At 43.4% G+C, this 23079-nt stretch overlaps 1 pseudogene; it reads left to right on the top strand.

Annotated features, from left to right (window-relative positions):
* Positions 1-3872: 3872 nt before the first annotated feature.
* Positions 3873-18409, top strand: LOC147148107 (uncharacterized; annotated as a pseudogene).
* Positions 18410-23079: the final 4670 nt, after the last annotated feature.

Here is a 23079-nt window from a genome sequence, read left to right as displayed (position 1 = left end):
CCTTAGAGTACTGTTCAGAAACATTTGTATAAATATGTCCAATGCATGTCCCAGAGTTAATACCATCTATGCCTAGACTCATTACACAATCCAATCAAATACATAACATCTGCACTAAGGGGTCTGTAGAAACAACATACTAGAATTGGTTTGGAATAAGGCAAGTGGGTGGGGCAGGGGGTTTGGGGGGTGCAAGTGGTGAATACGTCTGTTTGTTTTACTCATTTGCTAGGGATATTAGCAACGGTAGTAAAGTGACTTTCATAAGGGCCCATCAAGAATGCTCCGCCCCCTCTGTGCTGACACCTACGCTCCGCCCCTGATCTTGATACTTGTAATGCAAACTGCATACTATCACATGTGCTAAAACTAGGCCCTTTTGAAGGCCCGATTTAATGCAGGACATAACAGTATTGTATGTAGTCATAGCAATTTAAAGTAAAAAAAATAAATGTAAAAACACACACATACTCAAACTAAAACAGCCAGGGGGTCACATTTGAATCTCGATACAGTTGTTCCTTTTACATTTTTCCTCCTCTCATTGACCTCCACAGGAAAGTGGTCATTTAACCAAAGAGAATTAAAAATTAAAAAATTAAATTAAATCTAATTTAAATTAAAAATTAATTGTCTAAATATAAGAAATAAATGCTTGCTTTGAGAGGATTCAGAGTGAAATTAGTGAAATTATCTGCCAGTGCAGTAAGATAATTACACTTCGTAAGATTTCTTGAAATAAGAAAAATATCTCGGCTTTTGAAAAGACAAAAATACCTTAATACAAGTGGTGAAACACTAATTCCAAGCACTATATTAAATAAAATAAACTCAAAACTAGTTAGTTAATTCTTCTTTGACTGCTTGTAACTTGCTCAATTGAGGTGAAAACATTTTACAACCAGAACAACAAAACAAGATTATTAATCTTCATTCAAGAGTTATTAGCTTTTCCAGCTCAAAATAAAACGAAGCATGAATACCACATGAAACCACACAGAATTAGAATTGTCAATACCATTTATTTGAACTGCGTTTTCAAACATTGCATACATACAGTCAGTGCTACTACTAACAAAGATTGCTTGTTGCTTCTAAAAATAAAAATAATTGCTTGAAGCATTTCAATATAAACTGTGTATAAAATTATACAATTTCTTTTTATCCTACAGCACTGTAGTCACAACTGTGCATTATGTTGTACAGCTCCCAGCAGTACAAATATGTTTTTAAATATAATCAACTGCCGCTAACATTTTAAGTAACTTTATAGGGCAAAACATTTTGGGTATAGATTTGAAAAATCCCAAACAAGGTCCCCATCACAGTCTAAGCAGCTCTACTTTTCAGTACATCCCTTCCACTCTGCCATTGCTCTTTTGTATGAGCCTGTGGTGTCTCGCTCATGGATACTGTCCTTTAATACTTCTGTCTGAATGACAGAAAGAAGGGTTGCCACTACTTTGGATAGGTAAGATGCAAGGTATAGTAGTAAGCCAGCAGATATAGCAGATCTTGACCAAGATCTTCTTTGGCAAAGATAAGATAAGATAAGAATGCCTTTATTGATCCCACAGTGGGGAAATTTTCATTGTTTCAGCAGCAAAGATATAGGTCACACAGGGACGGCGGCATAATGTAGCCATTAATGTATAACATTGACGGCAAACATTCAGGATCAAACCTATGTAAATATACACAGTAACATGTGTATATACACATGTATATACACACCAACATACATCTACATAAAAAGTATGAGGAACACTCATTTTGGCCTGTACATAGTACAGAGGAAAAATACTCTACTAAAAGTAAGTGACAGTGCTGCAGTGCTGTAGTGAGATGTAAGGGACAGCATTGGATAAAAATAAAACTAGACTAACAGTAGTGGGGAATGTTGAGTATTGCACGGTATTAAAGTAGTGGGGAATATTGGGTATTGCACGATATGAGCTCAGGTGCAGGACTGCACAATTGCACAATTGCACTAATGTCCGCCAGTTTGTAGAGACTACACAATGTTCTTGTTAAAGAGTCTGACAGCAGCAGGCAAGAAGGAACGGCGGAATCTCTCCTTTGCACAGCGAGGGTGTAACAGTCTGTCACTGAAGGTACTGTGGAGTGCTGTTAGGGTGCCCTGGAGGGGGTGGTCCGGGTTGTCCAGCATTGATGACAGCTTGGCCAACATCCTCCTGTCCCCCACCGAGTCCACAGAGTCCAGGGAGCAGCCCGGGACAGAGCAGGCCCTCCTGACCAGTTTGTCCAGCCGCTTCTTGTCCCGGGCCGAGACGCCGCCTGCCCAGGTGACCACTCCCTGGAGGATGACCGAGGTGGTGATGGGAGTGGTTCCAATTGCCACAACACAGCCCGTCCCATCAAAGAGCAACAGAGGGCTGGAGAAAGATCTCTTCTGGAGGTATATGACAGGATCTTCTGTTGGCGAAAATAAAAAGAAGAAAAATTATTCCGGATAGGAAAAAAACAAAACTGCAAAAGCAGTTTAATGCTGGGATTGTCATTATTATTATTATTATTTGGGGAGCAGAGATGCAGAAAAAAGAAGAAATCAATGCTGTATTCCTCACGTTGTCCCTTTCCAGGCTTTGCCCATATTCATTACACACATTAGAGACAAACAAAGGAGAACACACACAGCATACATTGAGTGTTAAAAAAATGTGAACAAGATCACACCTCGAGGACGTGAAGCAATGCCTCACTGGCATGTCGCAGTTTTTTGGGTAGTGCGGTTGGAGATGGGAAGAGCGTGGGGAGTGCCCTGAACAGTGCAATGTTGTATTCCACTAGAATAGAATAATCAGCTTTCAGTTCAAAGTTACTAACTTCCTTGTCAGCTTGATCATGACGTCACACAATCATTATCACCAGGACTAATATTATGCTTCTAGTTTTATTTAATCAACTTTACATATCGTCACTGTCCTTATCTCCAATTTTGGAAACTTTTTTAATTTTCACATTAACGCGATGTCTGTAATGCGGAAAGACCCATCCATCCATCCATCATCGATACCGCTTATCCTCACAAGGGTCGCGGGGCGTGCTGGAGCCTATCCCAGCTGCCTTCGGGCAGTAGGCGGGGGACACCCTGAATTGGTTACCAGCCAATCGCAGGGCACACAGAGACAAACAAACTTCCACACTCACAATAACACCTAGGGGCAATTTTAGAGTGTCCAATCAACTTACCATGCATGTTTTTGGAATGTGGGAGGAAACCGGAGTACCCGGAGAAAACCCATGCAGGCACTGGGAGAACATGCAAGCTCCACACAGGGAGGCCGGAGCCGGATCAAACCCACGACCTCTGAACTGTGAGGCGGACATGCTAACCAGTCGACCACCGTGTATATATATATATGTGTGTACAGGTATATATATGCATTAAAAAGTGTTAAGTAACTGTATATTGCAATATTCACTGTTAGACTGGTCAGTAATCTATGTGTGATTTATCTCATACTTCTTTCTTGTTTGTCTTGCAGAGGAGTGTCAATACAATTGTCTCTGGAGTCCAGCAGTATCAAACTGCCCTTCTGACTAGCTTGCAAGATGCAATGAATAGGATCTTTGCAAGACATTCGGACAGTATGGAGCAACTCCAGGCACTGGCAATGCCGGACAATTTTTAAGATCCTTTCTCCCTGATGCCCACTACATACATGCAAGACAGCACCATCCAAATGCTTTTCAACCCAGTTAAAACAGAGGAGGAAGTAATGTCTCAAAGGGTTTGTAGAATAAAGAAAGGACAATCAAGAGTTATTTCCATCAAAAACAAAAGTTGTTACTATATCCCCCTAATTAAGAGTCTTGAACAGCTTTTGTCCAATTCAAGGATTTTTGAAATGATCAACACTACACCACAGAGTTGCCGCAAAGAGGGTTTTTTGTATGACATTACTGATGGGAGCCTTTTCAAATCCCACCCACTATTTTCAGTAAAACCCTCAGCTTTGCAGATAATTTTGTATGCTGATGAAATCGAGATATGCAATCCCCTTGGGTCACATGCTTCAGTAAACAAATTACTGATGATTTATTATATTTTAGGAAACATAGACCCCAAGTTTAGGTCAAAGCTTGCTGCAATCAGACTACTTGCAATTGCAAAAGCTGATGATATAGACAAGTGTGGTGTTGATGTTGTGTTACGTAGAATTGATGAAGACTTAAAGTTGCTGTACCGTGGTGTTACAATTCAAACACAAAATGGTGGGATGGATTTATTTGGTGCTGTAATTTCAGTCTGTGGTGACACACTTGCACAACATGAGCTTGCTCGTTTCAAAGAAGGTTTTGGTTTTGCATACAGTAAGTGTAGGCATTGTGAGGGTAACTTTGAGGAAATGCAGAGAGCTTTTAATGAACACAGTTTTACTAAAAGGACAATGGAAAAACATATTCAACAGTGCCGTGAAATAGAAAAGGCTACTACAGATTTCTTGAAATCTTCCCTCAAAACCACCTATGGGATGAATAGAAGAAGCAAATTGATTGATTTTCCAGCCTTTGACCTCATTCAGCAAACTCCTCAGGATATAATGCACATAATTCTTGAGGGTGTTGCACCTATGGAAATTAAGTGTGTTTTAAAATATCCCGTTCTCTCTGGACAGATGGAGTTGGATATGTTCAATTCAGCAGTGCAGAGTTTTCCTTTGTCACCAATAGATATTCGTGATAAGCCCTGCCCTATTAGTGTCAGTACCTTGGCATCGAATGATAACAAACTCAAACAGTCCTCATGTTCAATATATGTTCAATTTGTTTTGGATTTAGTTGTGATAGTTCAGATACTTTTTGCCCCTGTTTTATCTGTGCAGAGTATATTTAAATTAAAAAATTGGATTGAACTGCATCTAAAACAGTTTAAGCTACTTTTTCCTGAGAATAATGTAATTCATAAGCAACATTATCTGTTGCATCTACCTTTGATAAGACATATGTGCATGAGATTTGAATCAAAGCACCGTTTCTTTAAACAGTGGTCATCAAAACTGAACTTCAAAAATGTCTGTAAGTCACTTGTCAACCATAATCAGCTTTTTGAATGTTGTCAAAATGAAATGGGAACAAAGCATCCGTTTTTTTGTGCATGAGAAGGAATTGGGTCCTGTCCCCAAAATACTAAATATGGAGTAGATTGCAAAAAAAATTAAATAATTTTTGGGGAATTATGAAATACAACATGCCATTAAAGTAAACTGTATTATTCTCAATGGAAACAAGTACGTAAGTGGCAGGTCTCTAATAATCATTAGTGCAAATGAAATAGTGCCTGTCTTTGGGCTTATAAAAAAACTTTTGTGCGATTGACAGTTCATTGCATTGTTTTGAATACCAGCTTTATGAGACTGTGGGTTGGAATAGTGATCTTTTAGCCTATGAAGTTGCAGTACCTAATCTTGCCCAGGCAACTGAATTGAGAGATGCTGAAAAGCTCATTGATCATACATCATATTACCCAGTCAGTTTCAAAAGTAGTGTATATGTTTTACCTAAATATAACCTTGATGATGTCATTGGACTTAAAAACTCAAATGAATGACCAAGGTGATGTGGTGATGTCATAACATGCTGTGTTACTGTCTGTGTTGCAATATTAAATTGATACATCATGTGATGTTACTCTTCATTGCAGCTTTGTAAATAAATGTGTTTATTGGCACTACATCAGTGTTTGTCATAATGTCACCATGCACCACTAGTGCATGTAACACTTACTAGGAGGTCTTAAAACAAGTTTTTACTGCTAAAAATTCTGGGAAAAAAAAGTAGTCATGAAACAGAGACTGACAGTAATTTAGCATATTGTGTTTGTAAATTAACTAATTTTAGGATTTACAAACTAAGTAAGAAATAAAAGACAAAGAATCTTAAAACAATATGAATTGTCTTACTAATTCTGCTCTTGCATAGTATATTATTCTCAAAACAAGATCAAAATACATTTTTAGCTTGATATAAGAGTTTAAGGGCGGCACGGTGGTCGACTGGTTAGCACGTCCGCCTCACAGTTCAGAGGTCGTGGGTTCGATCCCGGCTCCGGCCTCCCTGTGTGGAGTTTGCATGTTCTCCCCGTGCCTGCGTGGGTTTTCTCCGGGCACTCCGGTTTCCTCCCACATTCCAAAAACATGCATGGTAAGTTGATTGCATACTCTAAATTGGCCCTAGGTGTGATTGTGAGTGCGGATGTTTGTCTCTGTGTGCCCTGCGATTGGCTGGCAACCAGTTCAGGGTGTCCCCCGCCTACTGCCCAAAGACAGCTGGGATAGGCTCCAGCACGCCCTGCGACCCTTGTGAGGAGAAGCGGTACAGATAATGGATGGATGGATAAGAGTTTAAGTCGAGGTTAGATGGCTGATGTTTGCAGTGAGGTCCCCTTCAGTTCCTTACCACAGCGCTTCACTAATTTCTTATGCCTGTAGTGCTCAAAGCAAGCTATTATTGGTCTGTTTTTTCCTTCCACAGGTCTTCCCAGTCTGTGAAACCTAGAGAAGGTTATGTCCCTAATTAACATTTTGGACATAAAGTCTCTCACAGTTTGTTCAGGCTCAGCCTTATCCTCAATAATGCCATAAAACATTTCTCATCTCTCTGCACATTAAGGTCTCTTTCATTAGCTTCTTCCCCAAGGTGAGAGAGCAGATTTCTGTACTTCTTCCGCCACACCTTTAAGGAAGGCATTTTCTTGTCTCAAGTCTTCTATCTGCTTTTTGACTAAACTCCAAGCTGGTTTTCAACTCACGGGTGTCATGTTGTAGGGAGTCAAGCATATCCAACTTGCTTTGTTGAGTGCTGATCAATTCATACACTGCAGCATCCACCTCGCCCTCACGTAGGTCCTAGGCTTGAGCAGCCCAAGGCTTGAGCTGCCTCAGTTAGGCCCAAACTGAAATCCATCAGATATCTCCACTTGCAACCGTCAATCCTCAACAACGTGTCACCTTTAAACACTTTTCCACTACAAACAATGGAATAAAGTGTATGTTGACTTGACATGTTTAAAGGGTCTGCATATATCATTAAAAAGTAGCAACAGCAGCTTAAGAGCAAGCTCAAGGTGCAGCCAACAGGAAACAGGAAGTGGTCCAATGTGAGACTGGCATTTTTCTGTTGTTTTGCGGTGTCTATTGTATATAGGATTTTGGGTGTAATTTATTGCTTTCACCAGTTATTTTATTGCTATTTTGTTGTTGTAATGTAAAGTGTTTTGTTACAGCTGTAGCTGTTGTGAAATCCACTATATAAATAAAGTTGTATTCAGAGCTGGGTAGTCCGTCCCAGGGGCGGAACGGTCCGACCCGGACGGACGCCCATTGTTGGGATGGAGGACGGGGCGCGACAAGTTTTAAAAATGGGACGGACTAATCAAGGGCAGAGGTGGATTTTAGTCCGGCCCACTAATCATCCCTCGTGTGTGACGTGGTTGCGAGGAGGCCAAAGTTAATCTTCACCTTTGTTTAAAATAGTATTCATCACATATTCATCTCAACATACTCGTGGAAGCCGAAGTGAGAAAATGGCACTGTCAAAGATGCAACCCTCACATATATAGTGTTGTCCTGACAGATATGTCTAATCAAAACTGTTGGTTCTGATCTTCTCCATCCACAAGAGTTTTCTTTCTTCCCTTACTATTGATTGTTATATGACTGCTAATGTGTAAAGACATTTAGCTGTTTGTGTGTGATGACCAAAAATGTGTAATGCAATTACCGTCTGATCAACATATGGCTAACATATTGGCTAATATAAAGCCATCCATCTAGACTCAGTAATTACGAGCCCGATTCTAATATTGGACAAATCGATAAGCAAATGAACCACTGTAATTAGGCAGTATCACATTTCTAATGCTATAAATAAGAAATATGATACTGTGAGATTCTGGGCATTACTATACTTGCTCAGAATGAATGATTGCATTTAATAAAGACTGATGGGAGTTTTTGTGTCATGATGAATGATTGTGTGCAAATGTGGGATAAACAGGTGGGAAATGAAGGAATAATTATAAAATAGTTATCACACATTTGCTGATTATGCTAAATGAACATATGTTTGAGTGATTTAGTTTACAATGTATATGTGTATTGTAAACTGCATATAAGTACGATGTGATATTTGCCTGCAAAGAATAATATTGGTTCCGCTCTTGTATGTGCTCGCAATGAAGAAATTGCTTCTGCTTTCAGATCTGTCAATAGCAGACTTGTTGACACCATCTGATAAGGTTTAGAAGGTTGAGGATGTGACTGAATCTTTCACTCACATACACACACATAGAGAAACAAGTTCCAAGTGTTTCCAATGGCTTGCATAAATTCCCCGCCCCTTAGTTTGGAAACACCCATGTAACCAGGGAATCCTGAAAGTTAATAAAGAGAGGTTACGGAGAGATAAGGTTAGAACGTATGAGGCGTTCTCCTCATGAGGACAGCGGGAAGCAGAAATGATGCTATCTCTCCGCTCTCCTCATGAGCTGGTAACAAGGAACTGAGTGTCTTCCTCTTCATTGGTGTTGTGTTATGAAATGTCTAATTGATGAGCCTGACAGTGAGCAGACGGTGTACCGTGAACCTTCCAGCAATACAGTGAGGCTTACTGCAGTGCTGTGAGCTTTCACATGATAACCATCGTGATGAAAACCTTGGCCTGCCGCCAAACTAAATTGCTGACCTCTGTTTTACTCAAAGTGAGCAATACAGTGTGTGTGGGAGGGCACGTTTGAACGTGCTGATGGAACAGATTACATTTGTCAATCAAGGTACCAAGTGCCCGCATACCATGCGCATGCACTTTCACACAAATGACTTGGAGGGAAAAAAAGTTGTGTAGTGTAAGCCTAATGGCAAACCATTCTGCCTGTGCATCATTAGAACCTTTCAAGGCTTCAAATCTTCAGCAGTGTTTAGGTTCCCTCCATTCTAACATCAACCAGGAATGAACTTCTCAATCACAGGTTGTTCACTTAAAGCAGATGTCAACCCAAACATTTTTTTCAACAATATGTTCCCAGCAGGCCCACAAGTTGAAACATGGCATTCTGATTAATTTTGCGTTTGTGGAATATAAGTTAAGCAGCAAAATGCACTCATCTTTACGGCTCAGATTCAGAAAACAGGTCAGCAGTGAGTGGTCGTTGTGAGCAGTTGTGATGTCATTTTCAGTCGACAAGACAAAATGCTCGCCTCCAGAGATGGCTAAAAACGAGTGAATTGTTCTGCTTAACTTATCTCTCTCCACAAACGCAAAATTAATCAGAATGCCGTGTTTCAACTAGTGGGCCTGCTGGGAACATATTCTTGAAAAAATATGTTTGGGTTGACTTTCGCTTTAAAAGGTCAGGCAGAAAAGTATAGTTGTTCCCAAAATTTATGGAGCACTCATATCAACTTGCTTAGAACATTTCACGGCCTACAACGATATGCAATGCATGGGAGTTTGTCAAAATGTTTTGTCATGCAAACGAGTGTTAGGGGGTGAGGGGACGCAAGGGAGCAGTTTATGAGTTGAGTGCTTCTGTCATACCTGTCAAGTTGTACGTTTTCGGTGTAATTTGTACAGGTGGAAACACCTTTTCAAACATGTACGCGTATATCGCGAATCTGTACCAGTAATGTCAATTTTATCAGTGTTATCCATTCCTGTTTTTGTTGCCTAACCTTAGTCAGCAGACACAGAGGAGAGCTTTCTCCAAACAGTGCAACCGTCGCAGATCGTAGAAAAGGGAGGGACCATTAGCCCAGCAACACACCAGAGGGAGACAAGGGTCTTCCTCACACATGCGCACAACACACCCACACGTCACGCACAAGTTGTCACAAATATCCGCAACATCATGTTTACTTTTTTTTTTTTTTTTTTAAAGCTGATTTCCGTTCACGTGACAGCAGCCATTCCAAAATAATGTGTAATTTGTAAGATTATACTGGATACAGATATATACGGGCAAATTACAACTTTTGTAAGATTCGATACACCCCGGGGTTGACAGGTATGTTTTGTGTTTGCTGTGGCTCTTTGCAGTAACACAGTCAAAACTGTGGCTTTTTGCCTTTGAGTGGTTGGCCACCACTGTGCTAACAGGAAGTCCACCATTTTAATTTTTTTTTTAATGTTACGCCTATTTTGGCTATTTATAGATGTCATATTTTAACTCCTGGAGATTTTTTCAGATCGTTTTCAAATTTCAGGAATTTCACCTAAACATGTTTACACTAGGACTCACACTGTTTTTCAATCTAACTAGAACTTCCAGGCCTGGTCATTTGACCAGCAAGGGTGGTGGGTGTCAGGGGATAAGCTGAGCTTTTGTCATGTTAAAGAATATTAGCCCCAGAAGCCCCCCCCCCTTGCTTTGCAATGCAGTTGAGAGCTTATTTAAAGCAGTAGCGGCCAACTGAAATAGAGACCCCAACTAACAGGTTTCTGTTCTTCGAATCGGGACAAGAACACAAAGATTACCTGCTATGCTGCAGCCAACCAGACTCAAATGCGGCTCCGACCGTTTCCTCAACATAAGCAACTTTGCATGACTCCTTCCTAGCAGCCTCTATGCGCATCAGCTAATGAAATAGGGGCACGGGAGAGCGAGGGCGGTGAGACAATAGTGATGCATTCCATGACAATTGGAATGTAAACAGCAACTAGCAGAATCGCGGTAAACTCCCTCAGCAGGTAGAATGGATGGCACTTTATGATCACAAACTCCGCTACTGGTGAACAGTGTGTGCATACTACCAACTCAGGTATCCATTTCCTTACCAAACAACAGAAAAACAGTTGAGGCTACATTCCTGAGAACAGAAAAGCAACTAGCCAAAACACCAGAGTGGAAGGCAGCATAATATGCTGCAGAAGTGCATGACATGGTTAATCGACGAGCAGCCCTTAAGCTACCCAAAGACGCCATCACCATTTGGGATGGACCAGTTTGGTATCTCAGTCACTTCATTGCCCCTAACCCACACTCACTTACAACTCCAGCAAGAATTGTCTGGAACAGCAGTCAAAGGTGCAGAGGTGTCACCATGAATGATCTGCTGATGAAAGGCCCTGACGTCCTCAACCAGATTAGAAGTGTGCTTCTCAGATTTAGAAGTAGAGTATATGCTGCCCTGGGAGACATAAAAAAGATGTATAACTCAGTCTGGCTGGAAGACCAGGAAGTGCACCTTCACAGGTTACTCTGGCGGGTTGTCGAGGATGAGGACCTAGAGGAATACACAATTACAAGTGTGAACATAGGAGACAAACCAGCAGGGTGCATAGCGCAGCTGGCAATGTGTGAAACTGCAAAACTCCCTCTCTTTGCCCAACTTGAAGAGGAACGTCTAGTGCTTCACCATGACAGCTACGTTGATGACATCCTCACTTCCCACAACAACCTTGACCCGCTAAACACCATCACCGCCAATATAGAGAAGATCCTGAAGGCCGGAGGTTTTGAGCTGAAGCCATGGGTTTTCTCTGGGCAAAGTAGGAGGAAGGAGTGCTCTGAAGAGGAAAGGATAATTAAATAGACCATTATCCTACCAAATCAGATGGGCATAGATGACAACAAGGCACTTGGTCTGGGCTATAGAGTTGAGGAAGATAAGCTCCAGATCAGAATCAGAATCAACTTTCCTAAAAGGAAGCAAAAGATGCGGCTGGGTAAAGACTTTCTGCCAGAGGAATTCAGAGCCATGACACCCTACCCCTTGACACGAAGAGAACTTCTCAGTCAAGTGTCAGGACTGTATGATCCAATTGGCCTTGTGACTCCTGCCAAGCAAGAGGGAGCTATTCTGGAGCGGACGGCGTTTCAAGAGGCAAAGGCTGAAAGCTGTCCAGTCAAAGACAGATGGGACAAGATGGGACATTGCACTCTCAGATGGACTCAGAGGTGATGCAATCTATCTGTTTGAGGAGGACCATCACATCAGTAAGAATATGTTCACCAGGGCTCTAACCCCAAAAGCTCCATCATTGAACCACCCTCAGTGATCACATTCTCTGATGGAAGTGAGCATTCTTATGAAGCAGTGATGTATCTGAAATGGACCACAGACCAAGCTTCCATCATTAGACTGGTTGGATACAAAGCAAAACTAACTCCCTTGGACCATAAAGGTGATGCTGTCAAAGCAGAAATGTGTGGAGCAGTTGTTTGCCTCATGACTCAGGAAGTTCTTTGAAGTGCACAGCCAAATCCACGTCAGAAGGTGGTTTCACTTTGTTGACATTGAAATTCATAACAGCACAGCAGTACAGGACTGGTGGTGGATCCCCGGCTCACAAAATATTGCAGATGTCATCACCAGAGGAGCAGGCCCTCAGGATCTGGATGAACAGTCAAAGTGGCAAAATGGACCCAAGTTCTTGAGTCTGCTAGAAAGTAAATGGCCAACCAAATCTGCTAAAGAACTAGCAACCACTGCCAGAAAGTGCATCAAAAAGTTACAAAGAAAAGCATTTGCTGCTTTTTGCTGAGAAGGGCCTAAGATCGGGAACAGTTTTTGGAAAAAGGGCCCAAACATAACCTGAACCAAATTTGAAAACAACGGGGGAGACAACCAGTAGGGTCAGATGTTCAAAGCTTTGTGGATGTGGATGGTTCAGTGTGCTGACCAGACTGGTCAAAACAGTTGCAATGGTATGGAGGGCAGCAAAAAGTTTCCGTCAATTAGTTCAGGCCTTGGATAGCCCAAAGTGGGAGGCAGTCTCCTCCAAAGGAGCCATCTCTGTGTAAGAAAGGAAAGATGCCCTGAGAGACATTTTTCTTGCAGCACAAGAGGGCGCAATCTTCCCAAACTCAACCACTAACAGGCTGGTGGTCTACAAAGACCAGGACTCTGGACTATTGGTCTGTGGTGGCCGAGTGCAAGCATTCAAGGACAACCACTGCTGTGTCCCACTCCTACCCTATGATGCCTGGGTGTCTACACTGTTAGCCCGAGAGGCCCACAATGAGAGCCATCATGGAGTGGCTGGCACACTGCTCAAGTTGAGGATGAAAGCTTGGGTTGTAAGGGGAAGAAGAATTGCTCAAAAGGTGGTTGATGGTTGTATGGTTGATGGTTACCTGCAGGAAGTCTAGAGCAGTAGTGCCAACAAGTGATGGGTGATTTGCCATCAGAGAGAACAGAGCCTGCGGCACCCTTTGAGTTTACAACAGTAGAGCTTTTCGGACCGTACCAAGTACGAGATGATGTCAAGAAAAGAGTAATACTTGAAATTTTCCGCATTTGTCTTTTGTTGCGTGGCTAGCAGAGCTATCCACACTGAACTGGTGAACATCCTATCAACAGATAGCTTTCTGATGTCTTATCAGCGATTCACATCTCTCAGGGGGCATCCAAGAAAGATTTGGTCTGATCCTGGCATCTATTTCATTGCCGCAAAATCTGTCCTCGAGGAACTGTACAGCTTCTTGGATTGTCTGGATCAAACAGTGCTGGAAGATACTGCAGCCAAGAATGGAATAAAGTGGATGTGGAAAATTCACCCAGCTGACACACCAAACAGGAACGGTGCAGCAGAGGCCGCTGTACGAGCTGTAAAGAGAGCACTCCAGAGTCTTGGTAAAGAGTACGGGCTCAGCTTCTCAGAGTTCCAGACAGCCCTCTACACTGCAGCAAACCTCGCTAACAAGCGCCCGATTGATGCCTTAGTTCAGAGTCGGGAAAATTGCATCCAATATGTCACACCAAATAGCCTCCTTCTTGGTCAAGCATCTCAAAGTGGAGACCTCAAAACATTTGACTTTGCCAGCTACCTCTACAAAAGACTCAGGGAAATGCAAGCAGAGGTAACCAGGTTCTGGAAATCTTGTAATCAACTCGTAGGTCCCGATCTTGTTGTCTGAAGCAAATGGCATACTGCTGAAAGAAATGTCACTGTGAGAGACATTGTCTGGTTATCAATCAATCAATCAATCACATTTTATTTATATAGCACTTTTCATACATAAAAATGCAACTCAAAGTGCTTTAAAACATTCAAAGCAAAACATAGAATTATCTTCAATCAAAAGAAAAGATAAATTATTTAAAAGTTGTTGAAAGCCAAACTAAAAAGGTGTGTCTTGAGCTTCCTCTTAAAAATATCAACAGTCTCTGCAGACCTGACATCCTCTGGCAGGCTATTCCAAAGGTGAGGACCAAAATGTTATGTGACCAGAACGCAATGTTATGTGACCAGAACGCACTAAGAGGTCACTTCAAGCTCGGCAGAGTTGTCAGCCCTAACCCAGACGACAAAGGCATTGTGAGAGATGTCCAAATCAGGATCTTTTTAAGCTACTGTGTCCCCCTGACAAAAGTCTCAAAGGCAAAGACCAGCTATCCCAAAGGAAACCATCAAAATCCACCACACGCACTTAATTCGCCTACAGTCTGCGATCTTCCCAATGTATCCATGGAAAGATCGAGTGGGAGGTGTCTTGGCAAACTCTACACAAGGCAAAAGCCTTCAAAATAACAAAAGAGCCCCAATTCAAAAATGTGAGTTTGGTGCCATTTCCCCCCCACAGGATAGAACAAAAATTATAATCAAAAATTTCCAACAGCTGAAGGTCATTCAGCCATCAGGAAGGCTCTCACCTGAAGCAATTGCCACTCCTATAAGTCTTTAGCTTCACAACTCAGACTTCAGTACAACAAACGCTGCTCGAGGAGAGTTTGCCTAGTGCAGTGGTGCTCAACTGTGTGCAAAGACCAGGGTGGCTGACACTGAGATGACATTTATTGTTGTGAATGTTTAACTTGATATCTTTAATTGTGTGTTTAATGATTTATCTTAAAATCAGTCTGTAAAGCTTTAAAGAGTCCCTTCAAAAATAATTCATTGAAATGCTTGCAATATCAGACAGCAACCATCCCCCTGTGGCTTTGTGCGTGCTCCTTTGTGCTGAGGAATTTGAGAGAGAGTGGGGGGGATTGCATTGCAAAGCAGGGTTGATGGCTTCTGGGGTTAATTTACTTTAACATAACAATAGCTTGGCTTAGACCCTGACACACCCCTCCCTTCCTGGTCAAATGACCAGGCCTGGGAGGTCCAGATAGGCTGGTCAAATGACAAGGACATGGAAGTTCTAGTGTCCTTAACACTAGAACTTCCATTGCCTGGTTAATTGACCAGTCCCCCCGGGGTTTCCATGCCTGTTTTTTTGGTTGGGTGTGTGTCATGGGATCAGCCGAGCTATTATGTTAAAGTTTATTAGCCCCAGAAGCCACCCCACTGCAATTGCCCCCCACCCCCCCCCCCCTCGCACCCTACCCAAATTCCTCAGGTTTTCTTCCACCTGAACACAAAACCACAGGGGAGATGCTTGCTCTCTGGTATTACAAGCAGACTTCACTTCATTGACCATTTCTTTGGAAGGGAAGGCTACATTTTGTAACATGCCCATCATTAGACTTTGTTGCTCACAAGCACATAGACAAAACCTGGTGAAAATAACAAAAATGAGGTAAAGAAAAGAGAAGCCCAAAATGACTTCAGCCGTTTACACACATTTTGATTTTTTTTCTTTTACCTGGTGCATAAGTAGTTAACTACAATACTTTTGGTTGGTATCTAAAAACACAATGGAAATGAGACATACTAGTGGCTGAGGTGGTAAGAGAGTTGTGAGTCTACTCAACCCACACCAGGTTCTTGCTCCAGGACGCTAGGTTCTGAGACACCAGCTGTCATAATTTCAGCAGTTTCCTTGGCAGATGGCAGCGTAGGCAAAGCGATGAAATGGGTCATCTTTGAAAATCTCTCCACTACTATGACAATAGTGGTGTTACCTTGAGAGACCGGGAACCCAGTGATGAAGTCAATGGAGATCTCAGCCCAGGGCCGAGAAGGAATGGAGAGAGGCTGCAACAATCCAATACGTGCCTGGAGTAAGTTTTGTTGTGGGCGCAGACTGGACATGCCTCCACATACTCTTTCACGTCCCGCTCGATTGAGGGACACCAAAACCTCTGAGACCTTCTGAAACAAGAAGGCACAATGTGAGAGAGAACAGCACTTACTCCATCATTGGAGCAAATCCACCTCCATCACGAAATGCCGGTCTGGATCAGGAACCACAAGGATTGTAGCAGTGGTGAACCACATCTTAAGGAGCAGGAAGGCTTTCTCCGCCAGAGGAGACCACCGGAATGGAACCTGGAGTGATGTGAGCTCATGGAAAGGTGCAGCTATGGCACTGAAGTTTTTGATAAACCATCTATAAAAGTTAGCAAATCCCAAGAATTGCGGCACCTTTTTCCGGCCATCAGGTGTTACTCAGTCTTTTCTACTTTGACATACAACTGGTTCAATTTTGGCCGTCCCATCTTCATGGGTTCCTCTTTCCCGGCCGAGCCAACCTGTTGTGAAAACACCTTTCTTGCGTTCTTGTAAGCTATTGTCCATTCTTATTGCTAATGTGATTAAAGAGTCAAGGTTGGAGGGTAGGTTGAGGGGCACTAACAAATCTTGTAGCTCGTCAGAGAGTCGTTTTAAAAAGATATCATAAAGGGCCGTAGCATTCCATACACTGCCCGTGGCCAGGGTACGAAATCTGATTGCATAATCACTTACTGCCTCTTTACTTGGTCTGATGTTACAGTTCTAGTGCTTTCTCACGATCCAATGAAACAGGGTCAAAAGTCGACCTCAGGGCCTCTACAAAGTCACTGAGGGAGTCACAGATGGGTGGTCTCCTGGACCACTGAGAGGTTGCCCAGAACGTCGCCCTCCAGGTGAGATGTGACACCATAAATGACACCTTTGAACGTTCTGTGGTGAAGGCTCATGGGAGATGTTCGTAGTGCATTTCACAGTCTACAATAAATGGCCGGCAGTCCCCGGACTCACCGGAGAACTTCTCAGGCAGAGATAGATAAAGAGCCGAGGTGTGGAGTGATGAAACCAGTGCAGTGGAAGGCACTGAAGCTGGGGTGAGAACTGGATCCGTGGAAGATGGAATCTTTGTGAGATGAGAAAGAAACAGTTCCACTTGGGTAGACAGGAGTGGGTGGTCATGCCAGCCTTGAAACAGTCATAATCATTGGGCAGTCCTTTTACTCCATGTTCCAGATAAATCAGCAGGTCTTCCTGCTGATTGAGGCGGGCGCCATGTAAATGGTCTTTGGTCTTTCACTTGTATAGTGCTTTTCCACCTATTAAGGCACTCAAAGCGCTTCACACTGAGTTCACATTCACCTACTGATGGCGCAGCATCAGGAGCAACTGGGGATTCAGTATCTTGCTCAAGGACACTTCGACATGGCTACAAGGGCCGATTATCGAACCCACAACCTCTGGGTTGGGAAATGACCACTCTACCACTGAGCCATGCCGCACCATGTGAGTGTAAAGTGGCAGTCAGGAGTTCTGAGTCGGCTGGATTCATGTTTTGGCTAGTTCGTTCTGTCACGGCTGAACTAGGTTTGAACCCAAATGCACGACTCAAACAGAGCAAAGTTCAAATCACAAATTGTTTAATGTATGAAGTTCAACACAAAGTCAAATGGTAAATGGACTGTCACTTGCATAGCGCTTTTCTACCTTTGGTACTCAAAGCACTTCACACTGTACCTCATCTACATATTGATGCAGCATCATGAGCAACTGGGGGTTCAGTATCTTGCTCAAGGGTACTTCAACATGTTCACAATGGCTAGGGATAGAACCCACAACCTCCGGGTTGGGAAACGACCATGCCCGGTTCCTCTGCACCCGGTGCTTCGGCAGTGTTAGGCACTCTTCCCGGCACCTCGGCAACTATAGCTCCCATGCCAGCTCCTCTGCAGTGCCAGGCCCCCTTCCCGGCATCTCAGCAAATACAGGCCCCCATCCCAATGCCTCTACAGCGCCAGGCCCCCTTCTTGGCGCCTCAGCAAATGCAGGTCCCCCTCCTGGCTCCTCAGCACCACCAGGCTCTGACTCTAATCCGGCGGCGCAACCTCTGTGGCTGCCCTTGGATTCTGCTACGGCAGAGCAAGCTCTTCGAACTCCTTCCAATTCTGCTACAGCGGCGCAAGGCCTTCAGCTGTCCTCTGACTCTGCTCTGGCAGCGCAAGCTCTGCGGCTGCCCTCTGACTCTGCTCCGGCGGTGCAACCCCTGCGACTGCCCTTGGATTCTTCTGCGACAGCGCAAGGCCTGAGGCTGCCTTCATCCCGTGTGGCACTCTGGTTGCCCAACTAACTGGCCCCGTCAAGAACCTCTCGTCTGGTCTTTGGGACAGCCACTGGATTGGCCCCGCCACAACCCTCTCATCTGCCCTCCGAGTCGCCCACCAGACTGGTCCTGCCAAGACCCTCTCGTCAGGCCTCCTGGACGCGCACCGGACTGGTGTCCATCTGTGCTCGGTTACCAGATCCCTTGAAGTACTCGGTCACCTCACTCTAACACTTTGTGACTTGTCCAGGCGTTCCTCATCTCATCATTTTGTATTTAGTTCCTTGCTTTCCTTTATCTTTGTTAGTATATTGTTTCTGTTACGTTTTTTTCTTTGCTGTCTTACTCCAAGTTGCAAGCAGGTAATCTCCACTTGTGCTCGTTTACCCCGATCCCTTGTGTGACCTCCCTCTGTACACTTTGTGCCTTGTTCAGTGTTGCTCGTTGTGTTGCTCATTTTGTTTTCGTCAGTCTTTATTGGTTCATTGTCTTTGTCGAGTCTAACTGCTTTTTGTTTACTGTCTTGATCCAAGTACAGCTGGTTTGTTTGTTTAGTTACTTTAATTCTTGTTGTTTTATACTTGTTTATTTTTTTTTAAAACATTTTTTGACCATGTTCCTTTTGTTGTTTTAGATTCTGGGCACCAAGTGCTGCCCCTTAGGGGGGGTATTGTTATAACTGGTTACGTGATGTATCAGTTGCTCTGCAGTTTCTGTGGTCCTCTTATGCTTTTTTCCTTTATGAGATCATATAGGCCTGAGGTCTTACAGTTTAAAAGTTTGATTTACACAGTGACACGTCAGTACGTCAAACCTTTTTTGAATGAGGATGCAAACTCTCTTCCAGTCTTGATCTCTGTCGTTACTTTGTACTTTTGTACAAGACTTTTTACTCTTCTACTTCCGTGTCATGTCCGCGTATGGGTCCAACTGGCGATCCTCACATGACGATTATTTTATGATTGTTTGTCTTTTATTTTTTCATAATTTCAATTTTGCTGCATCTGCACCGTAGAACATGATAATAAAGGCTTTCTATTGTATTTTATTCACTCTTTCTGTACAGCACTTTTTTACACTGGGGTTATTTTTGCTTTCCTGTCGTCATGTCGTTCGCACGTGTAAGTATACTTTCCGCTTTGCTTTATGTTTGATCATTGTAGTGTTTATTATTTTGCGCATTAATTAAGATCTACGTACTCTCAGTTGTAGCATATTTTTGCCTTTTGCAACGTTTTGTGTTTCGTTTATCCTGGCTGTTTCATGCCAGCGTCTTTTGTTGTACTTTGCCGTTATCTGAGTTTTCTGTAATAAAATCTATTTTTGTTCATTCAAAATTTTGTTTGTGTCTACATTTTTGGGATCCCTTTCATTCACTTAAAATGAATCTGACAGAATAATCTGACCATGGATCTCGTAGACTTGGACAAGGTTAGAAAAGCTTTGGCCAGCCAAGGAGAAATGGTAGAACAGCATGAGCATGAGCATGAGGTTTGCTGCGTTCTGTCTCTCTCATGGTCCCATTTTTTACTCGACTTCGTCACCGGCCTACGTGCATCCCGAGGAAAAATCGTCATACTCACAGTGATGAACAGATTTTCCAAGCTGGCCCATTTCGTGGCTTTGCCTAAGCTCCCGTTCTCGCTGTAAACCGCCCAACTGTTGGTACGGCGTGTTTCGCCTACACAGTCTCCCTGAGACATTGTATCTGAACGAGGTCCCAGGTTTGTGTCACAGGTCTGAAAGAGGTTCTGCAAGGCGATGGGATCAACAGCGGGTCTGTCCTCGGGGTACCACCCACAGACCAGTAGCCAGACAGAGAGGGGCAATCAGGAGCTGGAGTCGTCCCTGTGTCTTCATCAGCCAGCATCCCGGGCCATCCATTTGCCTTGGGTGGAATATGCTCATAATACCCTCAGGTAAGTTCCCATTCATGGTCTGCCTATAGGTATCAACCTCTGTTGTTCCTATCACAGGAGGCCCAAGTAAACTTACCGTCTGTACAACTCCACCTACATCAGGCCACCGAGTTTGGAGGGAGACCAGAGCTGCACTATCACACACCACGTCCTGCAATAAACAAATCGCAGACCGCCGCCTGCCTACCAAGCTGGCCAACAAGTGTTGTCGTCCACCCGTGATCTGCACCTGGGCATGAACCCTATGTCCATAAAGCTGCGCCTGCCACTGACCCTTAAGGTCCATCCTGTGTTCCACGTCTCACTGCTCGAGCCGGTGAGGGCCAGCCCCTTGAGTCCTCCTCCTACTCCACCGTGCCTTCTCACGGCACGGGTATGCAATACCTGGTCAACTTGGAGGGCTACGGGTCTGAGGAGCGCCAATGGGTCCCCTGCTCGTGGATCATGGATCCATCTCTTCTGCACGACTGCACGATTCACATCCGTCGTAGCCGGGTGGTCCGCCAGGGCGCATCCGTTGAGGGGGAGGCACTGTCATGGTTGGGATGTCTGTTTGTTGTCATGTGTGTGCTTTTGTTTCCTCGCAGAAACTGATTGACTGAGGGGCCTTACCTCCAGTGTCACACCCACCTGTTGGTCATCCTAATCAGGGGACTTTAAAAGGACGTTGACAACAGCAAGCTGTTGTCGGATTATTCTCCTTTGCTCATGATCATTGCTCCACATTATAGATAATTTTGACTCATAATTCATTGCTTTGCCTTCCTGTCATAATCTTGTTCACATGTGTAAGTATATTTTCCGCATCACTGTGTATTTGATCATTGTAGTGTTTATTATTTTCTGTATTAATTAAGATCTACGTACTCTTGGTTGTAGCATACTTGCCTTTTGCAAGCATTTTGTGTTGTGGAGATTCCCAAGGCGTTTCACTACCTCAAACACCATCGAGACATCTTTAGACCGCTGGAGTTCCACCACAACCGGGCGCGGACGTCCGTCTCCAGGTACTCCAAATGCCCAATGGACACGGTCGATTGCTACAAACGGGACAGGTAGCTGCAGCAGTTTAGGAATGAAACCCTCAAAAATTATGAGCAGGTCTCTCCCTTCGGCTGACTCATTGAGATTTAGCAGCCTCATGTTCTTCCGTCTTTGTTGACATTCCAGGTCAGTTACTTTTGTCCCTCAGAGCCTTATTAGTTTTCGCCATGGCATTGAGTCGCTTATTTATCTGAGCTATACCGTCCTCCAAGCAGGAAATGCACGATTCAGCCTCTGTCGTACAAGCGCCGCTGTAGCAGCAACGGCATCATCAATGCACTTCACCATCTGCCACAGCTGCCACAGCCGATACAATACTCTTAAGCAAAGCCTCCGTTATAGGAACAGAGGTAGCTGCAGGATTAGCATAAGCATTACCACCCTCAATACTAAAGTTGGGACAGGCAATAACCCGAGTCGCGGCATTGCACAGCTCTGAAGCATCGCGGTCCTTGTTTGATTGTTTGGGTTTTTTGGAGGCATTTTGGCAAAAGGTGTGTGACAGTATTTAGTGTTTCTGATTCAAGATTGTTTGCATGCATAGTGGAGTGTGTGGAGTTTGCATTGTGTACATTGAAAAAAGAAAACACATGATAAATTAAAAATATTGAATTAACTAGGGATGTTCTGATCAGGTTTTATGACACCGATACGGATCATGCACGAGTGAGATCGACCGATACCGATTCCGATCACATGGAATATCTGTATATGTTTCCATTTATTTATGGTGACTGCTATTATGCAATATTATCTGAAAAAAAACCCAGCCATAGTATTGCCGGAATTTTGACAAAAATCTATATATATTTTCAAAAGCATGAAGAAATACAAAACTGTTGCTGGCACAATACAACAATTACTCAGCCACAAAGATAACTGAAAAACTTAAATTTACCAGCTTTTAGTAACACAGTTTTTAACAGATCAAAATAATCAGTAGTCTCAAAACACTTAATTACGCAAAAAGCCAAATAAATAACATGCCACCTAAACATTGCATGGTTCAGAATATAATCAAAGTAGAAAAAATAGTCACATGCAGGCTTCACTTGAATAAACTATTCAATGAGTTCCCAAATTGAAACAACTCAGGAACATTATTGTCTTGTGCATTTGTCAACGAGAAAAAAGTCACTGTTAATCTTTTTGTGAATTATAAAACGATATAGTGGGTCTGTTGCCCACAAGTGACCTACAATGTGTCTCCCTGTGGCAATAATGCCACTTATACTTCGCTGTGTCTGCCTTGACTTTATTCAATGCAGAGAGCCTCGTAAACTTACCATAGTTTCCCAATTGCTTGTTCTTCAAATGTCGGATTAAGTTGGTTGTGTTGAAACTTTTGGCCATGCTCTCCGCGTGAGGTACCTTTTCATGGCATATACAGTATTACAAGACGCATACTCCACACACACAGCAGACAATGCTATGTTCACACCAACCGCGGTGGTCGGAATATTCGATCAAAGCCTTTTATTGCCGATCAAAACATCCGATCACTCGCAGCTCATGCTTCGCAGCCTTGTGTTGCAACCCTCCCCTCTGCCGTGGCCGTGTTAGGGAGCCTTTCTGGCGGCGCGTTTCAATTGGAGTCAATGTAGCTCGTGCGGGTGGGCGTGGTTGCGTGCAGGGCGGCGTGAGTGATGCTTTTGGACGGAGAGAAGTCGTCGCGTATTAAAACAAATCAACTTTTTTGGCATTTCGTCTCGCGGCAGCCAAGAATGAGCGGGTGATCGGATGTTTTGATCGGCAATAAAAGACTTTGATCGAAAATTCCGATCGCGTAATTTTTCACAAAAATTGGCCGATCATGATTGGTGCCCAATCGATTGGAGCATCCCTATAATTACCCACCACCATAAATATTTGCTTTAAATACATTTGGATCGATAGGGAAGGGCAACCTTACTTATACAGCACATGATTACAAGTACA

The sequence above is a fragment of the Filicampus tigris genome, chromosome 4, assembly GCF_054856515.1.
Source record: "Filicampus tigris isolate MCC_2025a chromosome 4, RoL_Ftig_1.0, whole genome shotgun sequence".
Taxonomy (NCBI): Eukaryota; Metazoa; Chordata; class Actinopteri; order Syngnathiformes; family Syngnathidae; genus Filicampus; species Filicampus tigris.
This window is presented reverse-complemented; position numbering and strand designations above follow the sequence as displayed.